General features: G+C 45.4%; 1 protein-coding gene across 3 annotated transcripts in view; it reads right to left on the reverse strand.

Annotated features, from left to right (window-relative positions):
- NSD2 (nuclear receptor binding SET domain protein 2) overlaps positions 1 to 10,224 on the reverse strand; it is a 1,742,450-nt gene extending 1,732,226 nt beyond the window's left edge. The window contains exon 1 of one of the 3 annotated variants that reach the window (XM_069632133.1): positions 9,898 to 10,223. The gene's annotated coding sequence lies outside the window, so the exon portion shown is untranslated. Of the gene's footprint in view, positions 1 to 9,787 lie in introns of all 3 variants that reach the window. The other 2 variants (XM_069632132.1, XM_069632135.1) reach the window with 2 other exon arrangements.
- Positions 10,225 to 11,919: the final 1,695 nt, after the last annotated feature.

Here is an 11,919-nt window from a genome sequence, read left to right on the forward strand (position 1 = left end):
AGCAAAAAACAGCGTTACGTCCAGGGGGCAGACAGGGGCCTTTGGTGAGGGGTCCGGGTAAAGCGTGCCGGTCCCCGATAGGCCAAAAAGTGCAAGCGTAACCCAATCCCAGTACAGGTGGTCAGAGGGAGGGAGACCAAACATCCTACCGGGTGCACAGCGATCGGCGGACATATTGATATTACCAAGAGGACCACCAGGGATTAATGGAAGATGTGCTAACCCGTGGCCACAAGCACACTGCCCCCAGCAGGTTAGAATGCACCCAAATTGAGCACGAACGTCGCAGTGATCCGGGAGCACAAAATGAAATTTAAAATCACTTTACGAATATCAATAAAGAAATTAATCGGACTATATGAAAAAAAAATGCATGTTCTCCGAACACATGCACCAACGTGACCAACACCATGACTTGTAATCGTACAATTGTAGCTGCTAGTCATTTGCACAATGTCAAACACCCGGTAGGATGGTTATTCTCATGCGGGAATACTATGTATACCCACGTTCCTGCTAACACCTCTGGAAGACCATTTGCAGCAACGCAACTAGCCTTAACCTAGGTTCCCTTGCAGCTAGCATTAGCTAGAGTTGGCATATCTATGTTTTAATCTATATGGCTAACCCCAGTTTATGATTCACATGTGCATTTATTGTCTGAAATAGAAGTTCTAGCTCTTGCTTATTTGGTGGAAGTTTGGGGGTTAGCTGCTGGGGACTATAAATCTTTGATTTAGCTAGCATGTTTAGTAGCGAAAGTGTTGAATTATACTTCTCAAGCCTTAGAAATTTTGCTTTTAGATAGCAAAGTTAGTTATAAGTAAAGCAGTTTTGCAGAATAGAGCTACTATTGATTACCTGTTATTAAAACATAATTTAGGGCACAATGCTTTTGAAGGAATGTGCGATTTCAATTCGAGTGACCATTCCCAGTGTGTACAAAGCCACATTCAAAGTTTGAAGGATTGACAAAGCAAGTAACTTCTTTTCATTCTGGGAACTGGTGGGATTGGCTATTTTCATGGATCCCAAATATTGGTGAAACCCCATGTTATACTTTTGCTTGCATCTTTACCATTTTGATTTGTTGTGGTTTGCAATGTATTTCTAGTTTAGCTATAATGTTTCGCAGATTTCAGAAACCCAATTTAGTGCCACTGAGCTATGGAAGTCAAATGTCCAAGGGTGGAAAGTAATGCATTTAAAAAATGTAATCTCAGTGACTCAAATATGGTGTCTATGTGAAATGCATTCTGGGCGCTGCAGTGGACTCTCGCTTCCAATTCCTAGTGAAAGCTTAATTTCTGAATACCTTCTGCATTTTCTGAAACACTGGAAAAACATATTGCATTTCCCCAGGCCAGTCAAGGTTTGTTTTGAACACTGCAGAAGCTGAAGGAGTTCTTTCGGCTCCCATGAGAAACAGAGTGTTTACTTGTCACTTAATTTTATCGGCCGGGTCTCTATCAGCAGGTGACCTTTCTGGAAAAGTACTAGTCTGTAGGTGTGTAAGTTAGATTGGGGGCATCAGACAAGGCCTCGTAACCTGGTCAACATCTCGAGGAGGTGCCCCAAACTCAAACAAAGATGGAGGTGGCCAAGTTCGGTTCCGCAGCTGTGTGATGTGCATAATCAATTGTTCTTTACTGGAAGCAGTGCAACTCTGTTGATGTCCATCCAGTTGTGTGCCTCATATGATATGCCTTTGCATAGCACCTTCAAATTTGCAGGATCAACATATACCGCAGATTTGCTATGCTGTGAGGTCTATGTCTTTGTACGTGCAGCGTGTAGTTAGGGTAGATGGAGAGTTGAGGAAGCTCTTCCAACTGTATCCCTATCCCTGCAGAAAGCGAGTACTCTTTCCCCATCTTTGTAGTACACGATACTCGCCATTAGTGGCCTGGAGTGCCTGCAGGAGGGGGTCTCTTGGTCAATTATCTATATGGGTGCTCAACCGCAAAGCCCTGTGAGATTGCGCCTGAATCAACTTCTTGAAATAGTAAATTCTCCACTTATGTCGTGGGGGTAGCTCCCTTCCTCTTCTTCCGGATGGCCAAGAATCCTAATGTTTCTTCTGTCTCTGTATTCCAAGCTCTTGGCACGGCATCCCAGAAAGGTGAGCGAATCCGTCAGTTCTTGCACCTCTGTTTGCAGACCTGCTATATTGATTTTGTTCACCTGCACCTGTGTGTTCGACATGCCGTCTATCAGCTAATGTCCACACATCCTGCCTGAGTAAGCTGACATCCACTAGAACTGTGTCAATCTTATGTTCAAGTGATGCCTGCAGAGCTCCTACAATGGCAATGATCTGTTTACCTGTTTGGAGTGGGCGTCTCCGTCTGTTAATTGGGGTACTGTTGTTGCCCCGTCTTTGCATCTGTAGGCTTCTATGGCAGTCTGTTTGGGCTTTCCCCTCCTAGGTTTCTCCCACATGAGCAGGTAGAAGCAGTGCACTGATGTAAAGCTGTAACTCGATTTTATTGGGGGGCAGGTGGTCTCTGAATCGAGGAGCCTTCACTTTGCTTTGAAGAAGACCCCCTTCCTACCCAATGTCCAAGGTAGAGTGACAAAATCCTCACTCAGGTATGAGAAGTATAACTGTTTATTGTGTGGACCCTACAGGCAAGCAGCCACCAGCAGGGCATCCAGGAACCAACTGGCCCATGTGGAATGTTTATGCCTATACAGCCATCAACATTCCACACCCGCCTGGACATATTACAACCTATCGTCTTCCCTTACATAACCAATAAAACATTAACACAGATGAAAAATAACAGGAATTAGGCTAACGTTGAGAAAGTTAAACAGCAGAATATAACATCCAAATAAACAGCAACCACAGCATATTAAGAACAATGCAAGGGGTGAATTAAAACAGTGTCACCCCAGAAATAGAGCAACTACTAGCAAATGTAGTCTCTCAGTTTTATGAGCGGCCCACACCGCCGAGGGAGGCGCCCCACCTCACTCCTCACTTCAGCATGCCGAATAGGAACACTGACTCTCCACATTCAAACCTGAACCTGAAGAGCAAGCAACATCCTCTTCATGTCTGTGCACCAGTCCCTGGGAACCAATAGGATCAAAACCCAGAGCAACATCCTGAGACTCCACATTCACACCTGCACCTGAAGCGCGAGCAACATCCTGCCTCTCACGTGAATTGACAACGTCATCAACCACCACACGTCTCTTACTCCAAACAGAGCCATCCACCAATTGCACGTGAACCTTACCCGTCCTTACCACCCTCCTTGGAGGCAGAAAGGTGCCGTTGCCCTTTTGAACAAACCTAGGATTTCTTATGTACACAAAATCAAAAGGCATAACCTGTAATTCCTTCCTGGACTTCTGAGAAGAAGTTATGGAAACCTGGCGTGCAATAATACAGCGATGGATGTCTTCCAGGTCCACCTCACATGGACCTCCACCGCCCAAAGCCAAAGTTCTCAACACGGTGCCTGCCTTCCTGCCCCTCATAAGTTCAAAAGGAGACCTCCCCGTGACCACTGAAGGAGTCCTGCGATAAGCAGCCAAATACTGTGTCAAAACTTCCTGCCAATCCAAACCATTAGCCAAAGCCAACTGTATGGCAGTCTTAATAGTACCATTCGCCCTCTCAACCAGGCCATTGGCGCATGGATTATATAAAGCAGTCCAATGATGGGAGATAGCATGTTGATCAAGAAATTCTCTCATAGCTTTGGACGTGAACTGTACACCATTATCTGTCACTAAGCAAGCTGGCAACCCTTCTCGGTCAAACACCTTCCTCAAGAAAGCTATAACCGAATCGGTAGTGACACTTCCAACAGCAGCTACCTCAATCCACCTAGACGTATAGTCCACTAAAACCAACAAATATCTACTCTCAGGCTGAAGACATTTAAAGGAGCCCATGATGTCCAAAGCCAATTTAGTCCAGACCTGTTTGGGAACATCAAGAGGATGTGTAGGTTGGGGATGCAATACCTTACTTTTATCACTGACAGCACAAGCCTGACATTCCCTTACCGCCTGCTCAACATCCTTGTCCATCGACGGCCACCAGTAATCTTCCCTAAATCTCTCTTGGCAAGAGAACGACCCAAATGTCCATCATGCGCCAATTCCACAATTTTACCTCTGAGACTGACGGGCGGTATAAAGCTCCTCTGGAGACACCCCAAGGACCCACAGCCAATTCATGCAATACTTGGGAATAACCCTTCCCCTCATGTTTGTCCTTAACTGCCTGCCAGCCTCTGACAAGACATTCCCTGATCCACTTCAGTTCCACATCAGCCTCAGACTCAACGTCCCACAATGACTTCTCCACAGCAGATGCAATATAAGCAACCTGACAACCTTGCAAATCCTTCTCTTTCTCCAGCCTAACCTGATCCAGACCATCACCATCCATCGCGGGCAAACGGGACAAACAGTCTGCCACTACATTGAGCTTTCCTGGAAAATATTGCAGGGTAAAATTGTAATCCTGTAACTCAACTGACCACTTCGCTATCCTTGGGGACACTGCCGTCACACCCTTGGTAGAAAACACCTCGACCAAAGGTTTATGGTCCGTCCTAAATACATACGGAACACCACAAAGAAATGTCCTGAAATGCTTTGAAGCCCACAGCACCGCCAACGCCTCCCTTTCGATGACCGAGGACCTGCTCTCCACCTCTCTGAGTCCTTGAGGCAAAAGCCTCCGACCTTTGTTCCAACACGGACCCCAAACCCACATCACTTGCATCCACTGTAAGTACAGTTTTGTTCTTAGGATCGAATGATCTCAGGCACGGAGCATTTTCCATGTCCATCTAAACAAGCTCGAATTCTGCCCCACACTCCTCAGACCACATAAATCTGGCCGACTTCTTCATCAGGGCCCTCATGGCCACCGTCTTTTCAGCATAGTTGGGAATAAATTTAACATAATACTCTGCAAGGCCCAAGAATCCTCACTGAGGTATGAGAAGTATAACTGTTTATTGTGTGGACCCTGCAGGCAAGCAGCCAACAGCAGGGCATCCAGGAACCAACTGGACCATGTGGAATGTTTATGCCTAAACAGCCATCAACATTCCACACGCGCCTGGACGTATTACAACATAAGAGTATACATAACTATTCTTGGAGTCCGAGGTGTGCGACATTTAGAAGCTTCCAGAATCATTATTGCCTTCATTCATGTCCTGCAATATATTCTTGTGGTGTCCCTCCCAACTTGAGCTAAAAACAGTTATGTCACTTAGATAAGCACCACAGGAAGCACCTAGTGGAACAAGGGTATTTTTCAACCTCAAAGGCAACAGTTGCATTTTTTAGTTCACAAGGCACGACTGAATTGGTACACGTCTTCAAGAGTGAAGAACGCAGTTTTTCCCTGCCACCGTCAGTTAAATTATGAAACCTGTATCAAATCCACATGATCAGGCCTGGGCAATGGGAGAAAATAAAACAATTTTTAAAAAATCTAACAAAAAAAACAAGGCCCAACGGCATCTGGCTGATGGCAGAGGACCGGAGGAACTGCAAAGTAAAGCCCTAAAAAAATAAAATAAAAAAAGAATCCTTCAGATCTAGTTACAAACCTATTTCCCAGGGCTTCTCCATGTTTGCTCTAGGTTTCGCATTTGGAGACCATAGAATATGGGCAAGTCCGCTGCCTCTTCGATGATGGCATGTTAGTAGTAGTTCTGGAGATCTCTTTTTCCCCCCATACAGTCTTATGAATTATCCAGAAGGCATGATTCTTGCAAACATGTGAATGGAAACAATGGAGCAAAATGGCCGCTAGGGGCATATATTTGAATTTGGAGCTAAAGTGTATAGTTCCATGTTACTAAGCAGCGTGTTGTGCGTTTTAATATTTCCACACAGAACTGGTGAGAGTAAAAATCCCAGTTGCCAGGTACCAGTGACTGGCAGTGACTAAACCTGGCAACAATGCCAGAATGTATCTGAAAAGCCCCATACTCGAAAAGTGAACACAACTGAGGTCAGTTTATACACAGTTGTGTGGTCACTCTGTAATAGAGCTGGTACTGATTTTTTAGATGTGTTCCACAAATGTTTTAATAGGGATTGTGTGGGAATAACAAGTGGCATTTCAAAAATGTGCATTCCATTTTAAATACTTGATGTGCTGATGAAGATCCTCTAAACCTGTGGAAAGAAACATTACGGGTGAATGTATTCTGACTATAAAGGGGCCGAAACACAGCGTTGACACCTGAAATCTGGCATCAATAAAAGGGACAACAGCAAAACAAAAGAGCCGATAACTGGAAGGTTTAGAATTAATCTGGCGCCTTGAAACACTAGTGTATAGGCGCGTTACAAATGCCATATCATATCAATCTTAACCTCTTGCATTGCTCTGGGAATTCCTCCAGACCCTCGTTATTTGCCTGCCAAGCCATTACAAAAGGGTAAGGACGAGGCTGAAACATGACTGGGATACTTGTGGTCTCATGCAGAACGGATGACCTAGCAGTTCGGGCTGCACTACCCCTTTTGCGGTGGGACCAAGCCTGATTTTGCATATGGTCTTTCCCCTTCTGTAATGGCTTGATAGGCAAAGAAAAATGGTCTGGAGGGTTGCCCAGAGCAATGCCAGAGGTTAAGATTATAAACATTCCAGCCATCACCTCTGTTTTTGATCAATAAAAGGGCGTCACTTATCCTGTAGGTAATGTTACACCCCTAGATGGGTATATAGTGTTCTAGTGTGTATTATTTGTATACGTTAAATTTAAGTGTCCTAGTGTGATGAAAACATAAGTGAATCTCATGAAATTACAGCTAAACAAAGAGACATGGACACTATTCCCTCATAGGGTATATGAATACTGTTGCACTTTATTGGGTTTTGCACATTTACAGTTGTTGCAATATTGGTCTTGCATTTTTGGTGAGAGAACATATTTTCTCTGTACTATTGTTCTAAGATTATCTACTGTGTTGTAGTGTCTGTGAATGTAATTTTTTATAGAATATAGAAAATTGGGATTTCCAAAATAGAATATTTTTATTATATTATGACATGTTTTATATACAATGTTTGAGAGATTTGTGGAACCCATTTCGTAATAAAAAAATTATGCAATTCAGAATCGCTTCTGGTATTGGGACTGTGTGTGCCATAATACTGACATGAGGCGTCCCTTTTGTTGAGGTATTATGAGGTCAGGGATAGTCTAATTGGATATCTATAGTTACAAGCCTCTGAGTGTGCGGAAATATATGAGTGGCTCAGCCTTTGGCAGGAGTTCCGGTCAGGATCGGGGGGGGGGGGCAATGCCATGAGCCAGGCACATTAAAACAATCTATACCAAGTATTATTTCTGGGTCAAAGGGGAAGGAGCTCGACTGAGGTGGCAAACTCTAAATCCTTATCATTGGTCTGGTAGTACGATTTGAAAATATTCAAGTTGGTTCCTGGACCCATTAATAAAATGAACTCACCAGCCGGAAGAAGGCTGCTGATTTTGGCTCGCTTAACTTAATTGCCCCTGTCTAAACAGATGAGTTGAATGAAGGAATCTGGTATATGTGGCTGTAAATTTGGGCTCAATGAGTATCTGGTTCATTTTCTTCTCATGTGGCCACACTATCATGATCTGAGGAAGGTGTGGTTAAAACCACATTTCAGAAACAAGCAAATTAGGTTTATTAGGGAAACAAGGTCTATGATGTTAAATTCGGAGGATACGCCTTTTCTGTATAATTTGGTTGTATTAGACCTGAGATTACATATTTTGCGCAAACAGATTCTGTTTTTAACCCGCTTTGAAGCTTATCATACTGTTTCAAACTGTTATGTTTTGAGCTAGAAGATTTTAAATTGGGTTTTATGGTGTTGTATTTATCTTCTTGATCTGCTCATGTGTCCTTTTGTGTATTGTTAATGGAGAAATCTGAAATAAAATTTTGAATGACCTCATTTACCAAATGTCCTGCTCTTTGCAAGTGGATGTCCCCTTCAGTAATGTTTAGAATCACAAATCAGTTACAGAAATTATGTAATTTTCAAACAGGAAAGGGAAATTATAAGAGATACATTTTTGCCACACATTGTATTAAAATATCATTAGAATGCCTTTAATTACTGTAAACGAATAATGGATTTTTCCCCCACACATTGTATTAAAATATCATTAGAATGCCTTTAATTAATATAAACGAATAATTGATTGTTTCCAGAGCTGTGGGATTGCACTTTTGACTTGATGTTCTGTTTCATATTTGAATACATTTATTTTGGTCAAAGTTGAAATAAATAGTTTTCCCTTTCATTGCACATAACTCGACTGGCTGTTAAATCAATCCTTTAACTACATAGGCCACTCCTCTTATGAAACGTTGTAAGGTACTTGGGATTTGAGGCTGCTCAAGACCCTTTATAGACCTGGTCCACAAATATTGCATCACAACTAGTTAGAGACCCTGCACCCCCCTCCACTTCTCATCCTACTTAAAGCACACTGGGTGCGAGGTTCCAAGACCTAGTAGGGTGCTACCCCATCTGGTAGATGTTCGTTCGGCCTGTGCCTAATGTTTCCAAGTCCACCACATTAACATTCAAAAACGTGGACACTTCAGGATTTGTCGGTTGCAAAATATTGACCCCCTAAAGTGTCCCTGGCAACAATAACAAATACACTGGCACAATACGAGCGCCCGAACTGTACACCACTAATGGGAAACAAGGCAATGGCAACTACATGGACCTATGTCAGCGGGTCTGCAGCTCTCCAGATATTTTGGAATATAGCTCCCATGATTCCTCACTGACTATGCCGCCTAGGGCTGATGGGAGTTGGGAGTTGTAGTTCAAAACATCTGGAGAGCCAAAAGTGTCTGATCCCAGCGGCCTAGGTAGAAAGGTCTCACACTGAAAATGACATTTCCTGGAAAATTGCGGAAACAACTAAAAACGTGCCCAATGGCCAGAATTTCTCCATAAGAACGAACAGGTATGCAACCCGATTTTAACATCGACAGCCTTAACGAACAGATGGAAGGGCTGGTTTCCTTAAAGGATAACGCTCTAAATATTTAACTTGCACTTTTCCTTTAGAGCAGGCTGATTCGAGTTAAATTCAGGGTCCATGCGAACATTGGCAAGTGCGCCAAAAAGGGGGCAAGCGAGAAATGCAGGGGTGGGTGACAAGCAGGCAAAACGAGAACGGGTGACAGGAAGGGTAGCAAAGGGGGTGTGGCAGGATGGGTGATACGTAGCAGAAGGGGGGGTGATAGCAGGAGACGAAATGGGGCGGGAACATTGATACGAGAATGAAGACGGACAGCAACACGGAAAAGAGAAGGAGGAACATATAGAACAGGATAAAAATCCGGTCTCTGGCACGAAACGGGGCATGAATGGGCGAAAGAAGCACAACTCACAGGCGCTTGAAAAACACAAGAATAACAAATGCGGCTGCATCAGCATAAGGGCCATTGAGACTTTCAGGGAACGTGAAGGCACTGGGCGGAAGCTCGTTCCAGATGTGCGCTAACATATCCCTTCCCAGCGAAAGGAGGCGAACAATGCAAAGCGGCTGCATTGGTTCTCCATGAGCATAGGGTTGGGGGCAGAGCGATAACAAGGCCCCCCCACCCCCAAACTGTGAACAGGAGTGAAGTCTTGTTTTGTCTCTGAACAGGCGGCGTGACATATGGCTCGTTCTTCCGGGTTACCCTTGGACCGCAAGACGCGTAATTAAATGCCCTTTATTCTGCCCCCCTCCTCAAAATAGCACGGCCCATCAAAGCTCCTTACCCCCTTTGTGAACCGTGTTCGTCAGCCAAGTATTCGCCGCTTTACTCTTGTGTTCCCTCCCCCAACCGGAGAGCTAGCAGTGGCAGTTTTGGATCCGTAAGCACACAGACCTGCTCTAGAGACGCATCCTCTGGAAGATGGGTTGACGGACGGTTCTTCCTTGGCCTGGAATCAATGCAACAAAACCCGCGACTCTCCGGTTCAGCCCCGCCTCCTGCACCAAGCAGCGCCAAAAAGACCCGAGTCCTGATTGGTCCATGGTCGCGAGCGCGCGCCAACCGGCGCTTTCAAACTTGCCCTCCCGCACGGCGGCTCAACCGGGAGCGGGTCTGGCAGTGACCCTCGAGAGCGAGAGAGCAGAATCCACAACCACAAATTCAGCAACTCTTGCCCGGCGCGTGCAACTCCTATTCCAGCTGGGTAGTGAGAGGAAGCGGCGACCACTGACCAGCTGCGTTCTGGCAGTAAATGGTGACGTACTATCCCGGGCGCGCGCTCTCTCTGACGTTTCAGAAGTCTTTGAATTAAGATTCCGGACGGTTAACGGAGTAGTTTAGTTTATTTTCTAGGGCATGTGTGATGTTTGTTAGCGGCTTCTCTCTCGTAAAAAAAAAACTCCAGTGTACTGTTGTTGCGGATTATTTCGAGGAGGCTTTCATCTGTTAGAAGCCGGAGAGTCACAGTGTTTACGTTGGAATTTAGAATGGGTGTTGCCAGTCAGGAAAGGAGCGTTACCTGTGCAGAGCTAGAGGTTTGTTTCTTGATGCAAGCTGTGGTGTTCTTTGCCTCACCTTCTTAGAGGGCTTTTACTTTTTGTTAGATGCGGAGTATGGTGTGTTAATTTGTTGGGGGGTGAGGCGGCGATTAGCGGTCAGTAGCTTGCAAGTCGCGGTCAGTTTAAGAGCTTCGCTAAATAAAGCGGTTTGGTCAGTGCGATTTCTAAGTTTAATAGCGATATTGTGCGTAGACGATCTCGGGAGCTTTCAAGGTAATACCCCCCTAGTTTTCTAATTCTGTTAATGGTACGGCGCATTTCACACACTATTGGTGTAAAACCTCACCAGAACTATCACGGGCACTTTGAGAAGGCAGAATGGTTTTCTAGGTCCGTCCAGGGGAAAAAGGAAGGGGCAGTGCTGTACATGGGATCAAAGCAATAACAAGTGTTGCCAGCTGGTGAGGGGTGCAAGGGTAAATGCAGACAGCAGGTGTCCAAAAGTGCCGGTTGGGGGAATGTAGGGTTACAGATACAGACAAGTGCAATGGTTTGCTGGGAGGCAGTGTGTGTGTGCAACTGGACGGCCAGGTAACTGGGCCAGACATCAGAGGGTAGCCAGGTGACCAGTGCAGTGTTAGACAGGAAATCGGCAGGGGAGAGGAAGGGAGAAGGCAGAAGCAAAGAAGAAGGTCTTGAGGCGCTTCTGGAACCAGAGATGGTGCTCAAGTTTCGGGGAGGCTGTTCCAGAGGGAGGCCCCAGCCAAAGAAAGAGATCTACCACAGACTCTTTGCTCAGCTCACCCACTCCCTCCTTCCCTGTAGCTCTCTGGCCGGCCTCTCTTGGTCCTCTTTCGACTCCCACCTGCAAGGCAAAAAACCTTGGTCATCTCTGACTCCACACTCTCCTTCTTGCCTCACATCTCTGAAGTCACACTACCAGCTGCACCTTCTCTGAGGTATTCTTCCTTCCCTCACCTTCCCCCAGAAGCTATCTGTCTCCAGAGCTCTGGTCCTCTCAAGGCTGGACTATTGTAACAGCCTCTTTTTAAATCTGCCTGCTTCTACTCGCCGCCCTCTGCAACTTATCCAAAACAGGACGGCGAGATTTGTCCTTGGCCTCAAGCCTATGGATCATATCTCTCCAGGACTGTTATGCCTGCACTGGCTCCCAGTGGCTGTGAGGATTAAGTTCAAAACCCTCTGCATCGTTCACAAGGCCGTCTGGGGCCTCAATGCCATCAAATCTCTCGTCCTAAATATCTTCCTTCTTGAGAGCTTCGCTCATCTGCCTCCAACTCCCTCCAGGTCAGTCGCTTCTCCAAGCAACGAGTTGGTGGCAGATATTTCTTCGGCGGGTGCCTGCCTGCCTCCCTCAAACTTGAGGAGAACCATCTCCAGTTCCGGGAGCACCTCA

Source organism: Ambystoma mexicanum, chromosome 6q, assembly GCF_040938575.1.
Source record: "Ambystoma mexicanum isolate Mex_15411 chromosome 6q, UKY_AmexF1_1, whole genome shotgun sequence".
NCBI lineage: Eukaryota > Metazoa > Chordata > Amphibia > Caudata > Ambystomatidae > Ambystoma > Ambystoma mexicanum.